This window comes from Octopus sinensis, linkage group LG2, assembly GCF_006345805.1.
Source record: "Octopus sinensis linkage group LG2, ASM634580v1, whole genome shotgun sequence".
NCBI classification, from domain to species: Eukaryota; Metazoa; Mollusca; class Cephalopoda; order Octopoda; family Octopodidae; genus Octopus; species Octopus sinensis.
In genome coordinates this window covers 6,696,694-6,710,024 of record NC_042998.1, presented here as the reverse complement: position 1 = coordinate 6,710,024, position 13,331 = coordinate 6,696,694, and the positions used below count along the sequence as shown (strand labels likewise).

The 13,331-nt window shown below is 37.9% G+C and overlaps 1 long non-coding RNA gene across 1 annotated transcript in view; it reads left to right on the top strand.

Moving 5' to 3' along the window:
* The first annotated feature begins 2,268 nt into the window (after window positions 1-2,268).
* LOC118762228 overlaps window positions 2,269-13,331 on the top strand; it is a 14,591-nt gene continuing 3,528 nt past the window's right edge. The window contains exons 1-2 of the long non-coding RNA XR_004997982.1: window positions 2,269-2,279; window positions 4,659-4,663. This is a non-coding gene — a long non-coding RNA (uncharacterized LOC118762228). The remainder of the gene's footprint in view (window positions 2,280-4,658; window positions 4,664-13,331) is intronic.

The window sequence follows — 13,331 nt, the reverse complement described above, 5'->3', positions numbered from 1 at the left end:
AGTGGAAAATGGCGATTTTAACGTCTATATCTAGCATACACGCTGTCCACTTTTAGTGGTCAATCCTCTAAATTTTGTATATATATATATATTATATATATATATATATATATTATATATAAAAGCACCCACTACACTCTCGGAGTGGTTGGCATTAGGAAGGGCATGCAGCTGTAGAAACTCTGCCAGATCAAGAGTGAAGCCTGGTGCAGCCATCTGGTTTGCTAGTCCTCAGTCAAATCATCCAACCCATGCTAGCATGGAAAACGGACGTTAAACGATGACGATGATGATGAAATATATATATATAAATATATATGTATATATACATATACATATATATATATATATATATATATAATGGGCTTCTTTGAGTTTTCTGTTTACCAAAGCCATGCACAAGGCATTAAATGAGCCCAAGGCTATAACAGAATATCCTTGCCTAAGGTACCACACACTGGAACTGTACTCAAAACCACAACAAGGAATTTCTTTTGGTTTTGAATGCACTGTGTGAAATAACTTTAATTTCTTCTAGTTTATGTCAGACATCTTATCTATTATTCCACATCTTTGCAGTTACCTCACCACCATTCCTATAACCGAGACCAATCATCTTTGGTCAGTCATCAAGACTATGATTGTTCATGGCTTTGGCATGACTTGATAAGCTTTCTCCATACTGGTCAGTTTTTCACTTGAGTTTGCCATTCATCATGATTGATTCCTTGCCACTTCATAATCCTTTTTGCAATATCTTTGAATCTCAGTCTAGGTTTTCCATGGTTTCTATTCCCCTTGCATAATTGGGACTATAGGATTTGTCTGGGGAATCTGCTGTTGTTCATCCTGTGTACCTGACCCAACTAACATAAATTTCTATCAGTGAGGATTTCCATCAAAGAAGGCAAACCAACATGTTGTAGGGTCTCTTCATTCTTGATCTCATCAAAGAGAGTAATATTCATAATTGTTGCTAATTCATAGCGGACCTCATCATGCACAACTTTCATCCTTAACATTCTCAAATTAATTAATTATTGATTCTTCACTACGCAAGATATCCTCTTCAATTGTTAACTTACCATCTTTATCAAGAATCTCTTTGATGAGAGACACATGGTTTGAAATTTTGTGGAGAGGGTCCAGTTGATTACATCAATGCCAGTGCTCGACTGATACTTATTTTATTTATATCAAAAGAACAAAAGGCAATGTCATACTCAGTGACATTGGAATTCAGAAGGTAAAGTTGGAAGGAATGCCACTAAGCATTTTGCCTAGTGTGATCACAGTTCTACCAGCTCGCCACCTTTTATCTCTATAATCAATAAACATTATTAATGTCATTTTCAACATGTTCCGTTGCTCCCTAATGCATTACAATTGACTGTTTTAATTCCATTTAGAAGACATGTCTATTTTAAAAGACCTATTGAAATATTTATTGCTGTAAATTTCTTATTTCAGAAAATATCTCTTGCTGATGGCTTGTTTGTTCTCAATATCAAATAAATCCTTTCATAGGCACAGGTGTGGTTGTGTGGTAAGAAATTAGCTTCCAAACCACATGGCTTGGGGTTCAGTCCCATTGCATGTCACTTTGGGTGATCTAGTGTAGCCCTAGAGTGACCAAAACCTTGTGAGTGGATTTGGTAGATGGAAACTTAAAGTAGCCTATCATATATACAATTATATATATGCATACATGTATGTATGTATGTATATTTGAATAAAGATTAGAGATCTATACAAATAAAATTTTATATGAAAAAAGATAGAGGTGGAAATAGCACAGAATTAAGTTTAAGACATTTATTAATATTAATATTACCGATTTCAATGTTCTTGACCACCAAACAAAAGACAGACTGTTTTTCCTTCAAAGTTTTCAAATTTTCATAAATTTTTACTAATATTTGATAAGATAAAATACATCAAAAGTGGTAATATTCATATTTTTATTTATATAATCTTTTATTAAATTCCCTCTTAAACTGAAATGACTTAATTCTGTGCTATTTCCACCTCCATCTTTATATCATCATCATCATCGTTTAACGTCCGTTTTCCATGCTAGCACGGGTTGGACGGTTCGACCGGGGTCTGGGAAGCCAGGAGGCTGCACCAGGCTCCAGTCTGATCTGGCAGTGTTTCTACAGCTGGATGCCCTTCCTAACGCCAACAACTCTGCAAGTGTAGTGGGTGCTTTTTACGTGCCACCCGCACAGGTGCCAGACGGAGCTGGCAGACGGCCATGGACGGATGGTACTTTTTACGTGCTACTGGCATGGGGGCCACGCGAGGCTGGCAACGGCCACGATCGGATGGTGCTTTTTACGTGCCACAGGCACGGGGCCCAGGCCAGGCTGGCAACGGCCACGAACGGATGGTGCTTTTTACCTGCCACCGGAACAGAGGCCAGTCGAGGCGGCGCTGGCAACAGCTACGATTGGATGGTTCACTTACTTGTCACCGGCACTGGTATCACAGCTGCAATTTCCATTGATGTTGATCAGCTTCGATTTTGGTTCTGCTTTCTGATATCTGATTTGATTTGGTTTGATTTTGATTTTATATATATATATAAATAGATATGTATGTATATGTATGTGTATATGCATGCACATGTGTGTGTCCGTGTGTCTGTGCATGTGTGTGTGCATCTTATTGTCTCCCTGTTTTGACACCACATGATGTTTGTAAATGAGTGTAACTATCATGGAAGTGACATCCTTCATTTCCAATCTTCCATGAAAAACTTGTCTGTCCAAAGAGAAATTATTTCCTCGGTTGGAAACAAGTGAAGGTTGGGGGATAGGAAGAGCATCCAGATGTAGAAAATCCACCTCAACAAATTCCATCTGACCCTTAGAAATATGGAAAAGGGGACACTAAAATGATGATAAATTACACCTATTTTATGGTCCTCTTGTATTCTGAGATTTCCATCCTTTTTTTTTTTTCTCTTTTGCATCATCACAAACAGAGAAGTCCAATTATTCCTTCCAGAAGGAATCATTTCTCAGAGATCCTCATTAATTATTTTCTCTAGCTTCTCTATGACTAATGGCTTAATGCGTATCAGTAATGGTCTTACTTCAAAATAACATGACCTATTATTGCTTTTGAAAAGAATGTTTGCATTAAAAGCTCTTAATCTCCAAAATAATTCTGAGGAATTAATGCTAAGCAATCAATTTTTCCATCAAATCCATTCTAAAGAAGCCGTGATTTTGGTTTTTCTACATTCAGTAACACTGACACTCATGACATTTGTTCTCTTATTAGTTTCCATTAAGGCATCAAACTTGACCAAAATTTTAACAAGTGATCATTCAAATTCTTTCAGTCGGCGATTGCTGTTCAACATCGGTTTATATCAAATCCATCCAGAACTTCTGAGACCTTACCAGTTCCTGACTGCCAGTATCATTTTGCAGCATCATGTTAACATTCAGTTTTACATTACTCTTTGAAGCATTCTATTTTATTTTATCTTATTTATTTATTTATCTCTCTTTACTCTTTTACTCTTTTACTTGTTTCAGTCATTTGATTGCGGCCATGCTGGAGCACAGCCTTTAGTCGAGCAAATCGACCCCGGGACTTATTCTTTGTAAGCCCAGTACTTATTCTATCGGTCTCTTTTGCCGAACCACTAAGTGACGGGGACGTAAACACACCAGCATCGGTTGTCAAGCAATGCTAGGGGTACAAACACATACATATATACGACAGGCTTCTTTCAGTTTCCGTCTACCAAATCCACTCACAAGGCATTGGTCGGCCCGGGGCTATAGCAGAAGACACTTGCCCAAGATGCCACGCAGTGGGACTGAACCCGGAACCATGTGGTTGGTTAGCAAGCTACTTACCACACAGCCACTCCTGCGCCTATCTTATTTATCTATTTATTTATTTATTTTGCCAATTTCATAAACACTTGCAGAAACTTCATTTTCTAAGGGGGTGAGCTGGCAGAAATGTTACTACACCAGGCGAAATGCATAGCAGTACTTCGTCTGCCGTTACGTTCCGAGTTCAAATTCCGCCGAGGTCGACTTTGCCTTTCATCCTTTTGGGGTCGACTTTGCCTTTCATCTTTTCAGGGTCGATTAAATAAGTACCAGTTATGCACTGGGTCGATATAATCGACTTAATCCCTTCGTCTGTCCTTGTTAATCCCCTCTATGTTTAGCCCCTTGTGGGTAGTAAAGAAATAGGTATTTTGTCTGTCGTTAAGTTCTACGTTCAAATTCCGCCAAGGTTGACTTTGCCTTTCATCCTTTCAGGGTCGATTAAATAAGTACCAGTTACGCACTGAGGTCGATATAATCGATTCAATCCGTTTGTCTGTCCTTGTTTGTCCTCTCTGTGTTTAGCCCCTTGTGGGTAATAAAGAAATAAGAAACTTCATTTTTAGTTTCTTTTATCATTTATCCTTCACATGGTCCAGTCATTAGACTACAGCCATGCTGGGGCAACACCTTAAGAACTTCAGTTGAACTAATCAACCCCAATATTAAAGGTTTTTGTCTCTTTTTTTTTTATATAGTTTAGTACTTATTTTATCAGTCTATTTTTACTGAAGCACTAAAGTTATTGGGATGTAAACAAACCAACGCTGGTTGAACAAGCACTGGAGGAGAGGTAAGAAACAGTCACAAAGATACATGCACACACCCACACACACACAATCATACACACATATGTGTATATGTGTGTGTGTGTGTGTGTGTGTGTGTGTGCATATATTCTTCTATTCTTTTACATGTTTCAGTCATTTGACTGCAGCCATGCTGGAGCAGTGCCTTTACTTGAACAAATCAACCCCAGAAATTATTCTTTGTAAGCCTAGTACTTATTCTATCAGTCTCTTCTGCCAAACTGCTAAGTTACAGGGACATAAACACACCAACATCGGTTGTCAAGCGATGTTGGGGGGGGACAAACACAAGTACACAAAAATACTCTTACACACACACACACACATTAGCTACTGCACGCATTTTTTTTCTCTCCTTCTTTCTGTGTTTTTTTTCTCTCTGTGTATCTTTCTGTTGAAGAGCGTAGGCTCGAAACGTTAAAGACTTGTTTTATTTATATTTCCTGAGCGCCATACTAATACAATTGTTCGTTTGTTTTCCACCTGCCTTCGTCTTTTGTCTATTTTCATAAAGCTTCCCGTCATATATACAACAGGCTTCTTTCCGTTTCTGTCTACCAATTCCACTCAAAAGGCTTGGGTCGACCCGAGGCTATAGTAGAAGACACTTGCTCATGATACGTCATAGTGGTACTGAACCTGAAACCACAGGCTGCAAAACATGTAGCTATCTCCTCATTTACGCTCCAAAACATCTGGATCAAAATAGTCATCTGGGAGGTCATGGATGGAAAGGTAGAGAGGCTTTGAAAATGAGGAAGCACAAGTAGATGACAATCGTCTGTGAAGATGGAATAATCAACATAAGCGTATGTATGTTGAAAGAATAGATATATTTCATTAACATATGCAACATAGACAGCCAGACAGACACACACACACACACACACATTTAACTCTCTTTGTGCATGTATATGTGTAAGTGTTTGAGTTTGTGTATCTATCAATCTACCTACCAATTTACAAAGCAACCTATTTGTCTGGTAATCAAATAATCTTACTTTCTCTTAATGAAGGAGATGCACAAATTCTTGACAAACTTCACATAATATAAGACAGAAGTCCATATACATTATCTACATTATTTACATTTGATGGATATTTGTCCTCATCTTGTTTGTTGTTAACACGTTTCAGCTGATATACCCTCCACCCTTCTTCAGGTGTCTTGGGGAAATTTCGAACCTGGGTTCTCATTCCTAAGGTATTTTTCAATGTTATTCTGAGTTTGATTCTATGCAGTGACCTGAACAACAACAACAGCAAGAACAACAACAAATACCTTAGGAATGAAAACTCAGGTTCAAAATTTCCCCAAGACACCTGATGAAGGCTGGAGGGTATATCAGCTGAAATGTTGTGTTAACAACAAGCAAGATGACGACAAATATCCATCAATTATAAATAATGTAGATAATGTATATAATTCTCATCTCTTAACCTTTTCGTTACCAACCCAGCTGAAACCAGCTCTGGCTCTTTAATACAAATGTCTTGTTTTCATATGTTTTGAATTAAAATCTTCCACCAAACCTTAGTCACAATTTATGTTCCTAACACTAGCTTAATGATAACTAAGTTATTTTACTAAATTCTTTGTTATATTTAAAGTAATTGAAAGAAATACAGAGCATCTGAAAATAAATACAGTAACGAAAGGGTTAAATATAGAAGTTCATATTGTATCAAACTGCCCTCTGTTACACCAGATTATTGTGGTCTCATAGTAAGCAGCATTTAATTAGAAATTTCTTTTGCTTTATGATACAAACTGAAATAGCTGCAGCTTGAGTTTGTCTCTTAGAAGTGTTGTTGTTTAATACCAACTCATCTCCATGATCTTCATTATCATCATTTAACATCCATTTTCCATACTGACATGGGTTGAATATTCTGTTGTGTCTGGGGAGAGTAATTTTCTTTTTGTGCCTTATAATGTAACACACTCACCGGTAAAATTTCCACTTTTTTCTTATTTTTATGAAGATGTACTTGCAGAGCAAGTGATTTGATCTGAGATCGTGTGCTGGAACGAAAACAATTGCAGTGTGGAAGGTGTTTGTAAGCCATTTAAGAAACACACAAAAGCCGTTCGATTCACTTCAACATTTAAATTTAATTTGTCGAAATATTTTCGTCGCTAAAATCCGCGACCTGTTCACTGACAAAAATCCGTGCTCAGTGAACAGGTCGCGGATTTTAGCGACAAAAATATTTTGACAAATTAAACTTAAATGTTGAAGTGAATCGAACGGGTTTTTTGTGTTTCTTAAATGGCTTACAAACACCTTCCACACTGCAATTGTTTTCTTATTTTTATTTTTCTAAAATTTTTGTAACATTTTCAATAGTTTTGACTATGCTGATTTTACTGAGAAGATCTTCCGTACTAAATATTAAGAGAGTCAAAACTATTGAAAAGTTTGCAAGATGCAACGAAAATTTTAGGAAAATAAAAATAAGAAAAAAGTGGAAATTTTACCAATGAGTGTGTTACATTATAAGGCACAAAAAGAAAATGACTCTCCCCAGACACAACAGAATATGCGTCAACACAAGAACTCATATAAAGAATCTTGCAAACCAAATCCAAAAGCGAAATGGGTTGAATAGTTTGATAGGAACTGGCAATCCAGAAGAGTGTACCAGGTTCAACTGTCTGCTTTGGTATTGATGCCGTTCCTGTTGCCAACCATTTTACAGAGTGGACTTGGTGCTTTTACATGGCATAAGCACCAGTGAAATCACCAAGTAATTACATCCTCATCAGTGCTGGTGCCTCCTAAAATACACCCAAGACACTCAGTAAAGTGGCTGGTATTAGGAAGGCGGAGCGCCGGCAGAAATGTTAGCACGCCGGGCGAAATGCTTAGCGGTATTTCGTCTGCTGTTACGTTGTGAGTTTAAATTCCGCCGAGGTCGACTTTGCCTTTCATCCTTTCGGGGTCGATAAATTAAGTACCAGTTACGCACTGGGGTCGATATAATCGACTTAGTACCTATGTCTGTCCTTGTTTGTCCCCTCTGTGTTTAGCCCCTTGTGGGTAATAAAGAAATAGGTATTAGGAAGTCTTGTGATATTTCCTCATTACCATTAATAAAAACACATAATTTAATGGATCCCACTTTTAGACAAGGTGGTGTGCCCAACCTGACAAACCCACTTCATTTCATTTTGGTTTTTCTTTCCCTCCAGCAGTCAGATCCTCAATGTTCTTTTGAATCAAGGATGGAGAACGAAGAGGGTATTCACGTTCCCTTCACACAATCCATACATACCTTAACCCATTAGCATTTATCTGGATAGAGTAACTGCAGATTATTTTGCTATTGTATACTCTCTTTACGTGTTTCAGTCATTTGACTGTGGCCATGCTGGAGCACCGCCTTTATTCGAGCACATTGACACCAGAACTCATTCTTTGTAAGCCTAGTACTTATTCTATCGGTCTCTTTTGTCAAACCACTAAGTTACGGGGATGCAAACACACCAGCATCGGTTGTCAAGCGATGTTGGACACACACACACACACACACACACACACACATACACACACACATACATAATTTACATCCGTTTTTACCGTATAGGTCCCAATTTCGGGGTTAATTCATAAGAATTTTCCCCTCTTCAGCGATAAATACGTGAAATATAAGTGAAATACTTACTTATACCCATGGAAAAAGCAAGCACTAAGTCCTGAGCAGACCTAAGTACCCCAAATGTATCCAAAATAGAAAATCTTTGGTACATCTCAAGACATGTGTGATTCGAACTAGAAACTTTCACAGAGTGAGAGAATCTGGAAGTGAACACTATTAAATTTATAACTAATGTAGGATAAATTTTTTTTTATTTTAGAAATTTCTATCGGTTTGTTTCGAGACGCATAAATAATAATGGTTATTGACAATTTTGTCTTTTTTTCGGCATATTTGGCATTAGAATTTTTCTTTTGCCCTTATTTTGTAAATTATTTATAAATTTAACCTTTAAAGGTATTTTTTGATATGCTGGCCATTGATAAAATTTTTTTCTCGAAAAAAAAAAAATTTTATCCTACATTAGTTATATATATATATATATATATATATATATATATATATATATATTTTGTGAAATAGAAAGATGAATAATCTTGTTGCAGATTAATCAAAAGTTTAACCGGTACCTTGGTAGCAAAAATCACAGCAGAAGACAGCACGGTTGGAGGTACAACCATATGGTGTTGCAACCGTGCGTTGGTGTGGATAATTGAATTTTAATATTATTAGTGAATTGAAGAAATGGAGTTGAACGAAGATTGAACAGAAATCGTTTTATTGCATTCTACACGTGTTTCGAAAGGCCATGGGCTCTTAGGAGCCTCGTTCGATTTGTTTTGCTCCGCCTCTGTTCTGTTTTTGCTTTTTCCAACGGATTTCCTATTTCTTCCTGAAGAGAAAGACACAATATGGTCTCATTATTCAATCGGAATTTGGTAAATTGTGCCTTTCGAAACACGTGTAGAATGCAATAAAACGATTTCTGTTCAATCTTCGTTCAACTCCATTTCTTCAATTCACAAATTATATATATATATATAATATATATATATATATATATGGGCTTCTTTCAGTTTCCGTCTACCAAATCTACTCACAAGGCTTTGGTTGGCTTGAAGCTATAGTAGAAGACACTTGGCCAAGGTGCAACGCAGTGGGACTGAACCCGGAACTATGTAGTTCGTAAGCAAGCTACTTACCACACACCCACTCCTACACCTACTGACAAAAAATTTTAATGGCCACAAGAAAAAAAAACCCCAGAAAATCCAGTGTTTCTCAAATGATTTCTCATGTGATATTTGTACTAGAATGATTTATGACCATTCCTTCATCAATGTCATCTGCAAAAACGCAATGAACCAGTGATTGGCTTATTGACGAAAACCTGTAACCGATATTGATTTCAAATTTTGGCACAGGACCAGAAATTTTGAGGTTGGAGCTAAGTCACTTAAATCGACCCCAGTGCTCACCTGTTATTTATTTTATCAACCCCGAAGGGATGAAATGCAAAGTCAACCCCGATGGCATTTGAACCCAGAATGTAAAGATTGACAAAAAGCTGCTAAGTATTTTTCCCAATGTGCTAACAATTCTGCCAACTTTCCACCTTAAATCTGTGACCAATATTGCTACTGTTATCCATTTGCAATATAAGATTGTGATAAAGTGAAATGAAATGAAAAGAATTGGTTAGTCATATCTATTGGATTGACTGGATAGTTTGTGCCGATTTATAGTAGCTTACTTTTCGATTTACCCTCCCAGGCACCTCAATTCTGGGAAGAGGGTATTTTCAAATTAAAGGAAAGATGGAGACGCATTGTGCAACAAAATGGTTCATATTTGGTTGATTAAAAATGTAATGGCAAGTATTTATTGACCTTTTTCTTTCCTTTAAAAATTGGCACAAACTTTGCGGACAACCCAATACATTGAGTAGTTAAATCTACAACGCCCATCTTATTCTAAAACCCGTCATCATAAGCTGTCTGGATACAAATCAGTCTCTGAAGTTTCAAACATCTTTCCATAGTTCTTACTAGCGCTGTAATGGGGATATTTCTGCTAGCATTTAGGAAAGTGTGCCAGCCACACATAAAATGCAATTCTCGAGCATTGGAGGCAATGACAAATGACCAAGACCTTTGGTGTTGTGCTTGAGAAGAAGACCTATCAAGCCAAGTGAAATCATAGTCGTGGCAGAGACTGGTGTCATGCAACTGGTACCTGTGCCAGTGGCATGTAAAAGGCACCCATTATACTCTCAGAGTTATTGTCATTAAGAAGGGCATCCAGCTGTAGAAACCAAATTATGTCAAATCAGACTGGAGTCTGGTGCAGCCCCTCATCTTATCAGTCTTGGTCAAACCGTCAGCCCATGCCAGTATGGACAATGGACATTAACCCTTTCGTTACTGTATTTATTTTGAGATGCTCTGTGCTTCTTTCAATTACTTTAAATATAACAAAGAATTTAGTAAAATAACTTAGTTATCATTAAGCTAGTATTAGGAACATACATTGTGACCAAGGTGGAAGATTTTAATTTAAAACTTATGAAAACAAGACATTTGTACTCAGAGCCAGAGCTGGTTTCAGCCAGATTGGTATCAAAAGGGTTAATTTAATGAACGACATGCTTGTAGTTTGTTGTTCACTATATCTTGTTTAACCCTTTCGTTACTGTATTTATTTTGAGATGCTCTGTTTCTTTCGGTTACTTTAAATATAACAAAGAATTTAGTAAAACAACTTAGTTATCATTAAGCTAGTATTAGGAACATAAATTGTGCCTGAGGCTTGGTGGAAGATTTTAATTCAAAACTTATGAAAACAAGAGATTTGTACTACAGAGAGACAGAGTCGGTTTCAGCCGGGTTGGTAACGAAAGGGTTAAACTACAAGCATTCATTCCTGAGTGCTTTTTGCAAACCTGAACACCACATAAAGAAGAGAAGAGGGAGGAAACACCTGACTGTGCACTCTGGAAAACCTGATCGTACAACTTAGCTTCTGAGGCTTCACTAACTCTCCCAAGCTGTTGCTCTACCGAGTAATTTTCTTCTTTACTACAGAGGATGGCACAATGACAAATAAGTTTTTTTTTATCAGCAAATTCATTGTATATCAATTATTAATTGAACTGTTATGGAAGTGAAAAGGCAAAAAAAGAATATATATATATATATACGCATAAAAAATAATAAAAAATCCTCGAAAGTAATTATATATTTATGTTGCACAGTACTAAGATTTATAGGATGAATACAACGTACATTAGTAAGATGTATAATTATATCATGAAGTCTTCTGTCAGAAAGTATATTTATATGTTTATAAACATACATACATACATAGAAATATATATATATATATATATATATATATATATAGAGAGAGAGAGAGGAGAGAGAGAGAGAGGGGGGGAGAGCAAGTGAGCGAGAAAGAGACATATGTGTATGTGTGTGTGTGTGTGTGTGTGTGTGTGCAAGCTACGGGAAAATGGACATTAAAACAATGAATTATATATTTAGTTTGAAACATATATATAGGCGCAGGAGTGGCTGTGTGGTAAGTAGCTTGCTAACCAACCACATGGTTCTGGGTTCAGTCCCACTGCGTGGCATCTTGAGCAAGTGTCTTCTGCTATAGCCTCGGGCCGACCAATGCCTTGTGAGTGGATTTGGTAGACGGAAACTGAAAGAAGCCTGTCGTATATATGTATATATATGTGTGTGTGTGTGTGTGTTTGTGTGTGTGTTTGTGTGTCTGTGTTTGTTCCCCTAGCATTGCTTGACAACCGATGCTGGTGTGTTTAAGTCCCCGTCACTTAGCGGTTCGGCAAAAGAGACCGATAGAATAAGTACTGGGCTTACAAAAGAATAAGTCCCGAGGTCGATTTGCTAGACTGAAGGCGGTGCTCCAGCATGGCCACAGTCAAATGACTGAAACAAATAAAAAGAGTATACAAGCAACAACAATTCACACCAGCAAAAATATTAATGTTTAATGTTATGTCCAGGTGAAGCCTTGTAACCAAAACCATTGCTTAGTCTGGTTTCAGTGCTATAATGCTCACTTGTGCAGGGGTCTTCAACAACTGTGGGCTCATAAATGACCAATAGAATACTTTCATCACCACCATCATCACCATCATCGTCATCATCATTTAACGACTACTTTTCCATGCTTGCATGGATCAGATGGAAATTGGTGAGGCAGATTTTCCAAGGCTGGATGCCCTTCCAGTCACCAACTCTCAATTGTTTCCAAAGGAGATAGTGTTCCCCATGGTCATACATGTTACATCTATCACATAAAGTCAGTGAAATTTAGGGGACAGAAATGGAGCAAATCATAAAGGTCGTTGTAAGAGTGTGTTGCGTAGTTTAGAAGTTCAATTCACAAAGTCATGGGTTCAAGGCAAATGTGTAGTATAAATGTAGAGGCATTTGATACAGGGATGCAGATGGTTGGCATGGATTTTTCATCGTATTCATCATCATCATCATCATCATCGTTTAACGTCCGTTTTCCATGCTAGCATGGGTTAGACGGTTTGACCAGGGTCTGGGAAGCCAGGAGGTTGCACCAGGCTCCAATCTGATCTGGCAGTGTTTCTACAGCTGGATGCCCTTCTTAATGCCAAACACTCCGGGTCGCGGATCCATGGAATAAGCTGCCAGATGAGATGGTGAAGATGCCGACGACCGCTCGGTTCAAAGTCTCCCTTGACCTCCAGTGGCCTGAACTCTTTACATGATCACCACCCTGTATATAACTCCATGTCCCCCTACATGGCCTTGCTTTTTGCTTTTTGAGCCAATAAATTAACTAACTAACTAACTCCGTGAGTGTAGTGGGTGCTTTTTACATGCCACTGGTACAGGGGCCAGAAGTGGCCAGGAAACAGCCACAATCGGTTGGTGCTTTTTACATGTCACCGACATGGACGCCAGTCAGGCGGCGCTGGCATCTGCCACGTTCTGATTTCCTACGATTTCCATTTGATATTTTTTTGATGTTGGTGTTGACGTACTTGACTCGATAGGTCTCCTCAAGAACAGCGGGTCACTCTACGATCCAAGGTTAGCACAGCAGGCCGTCCTGC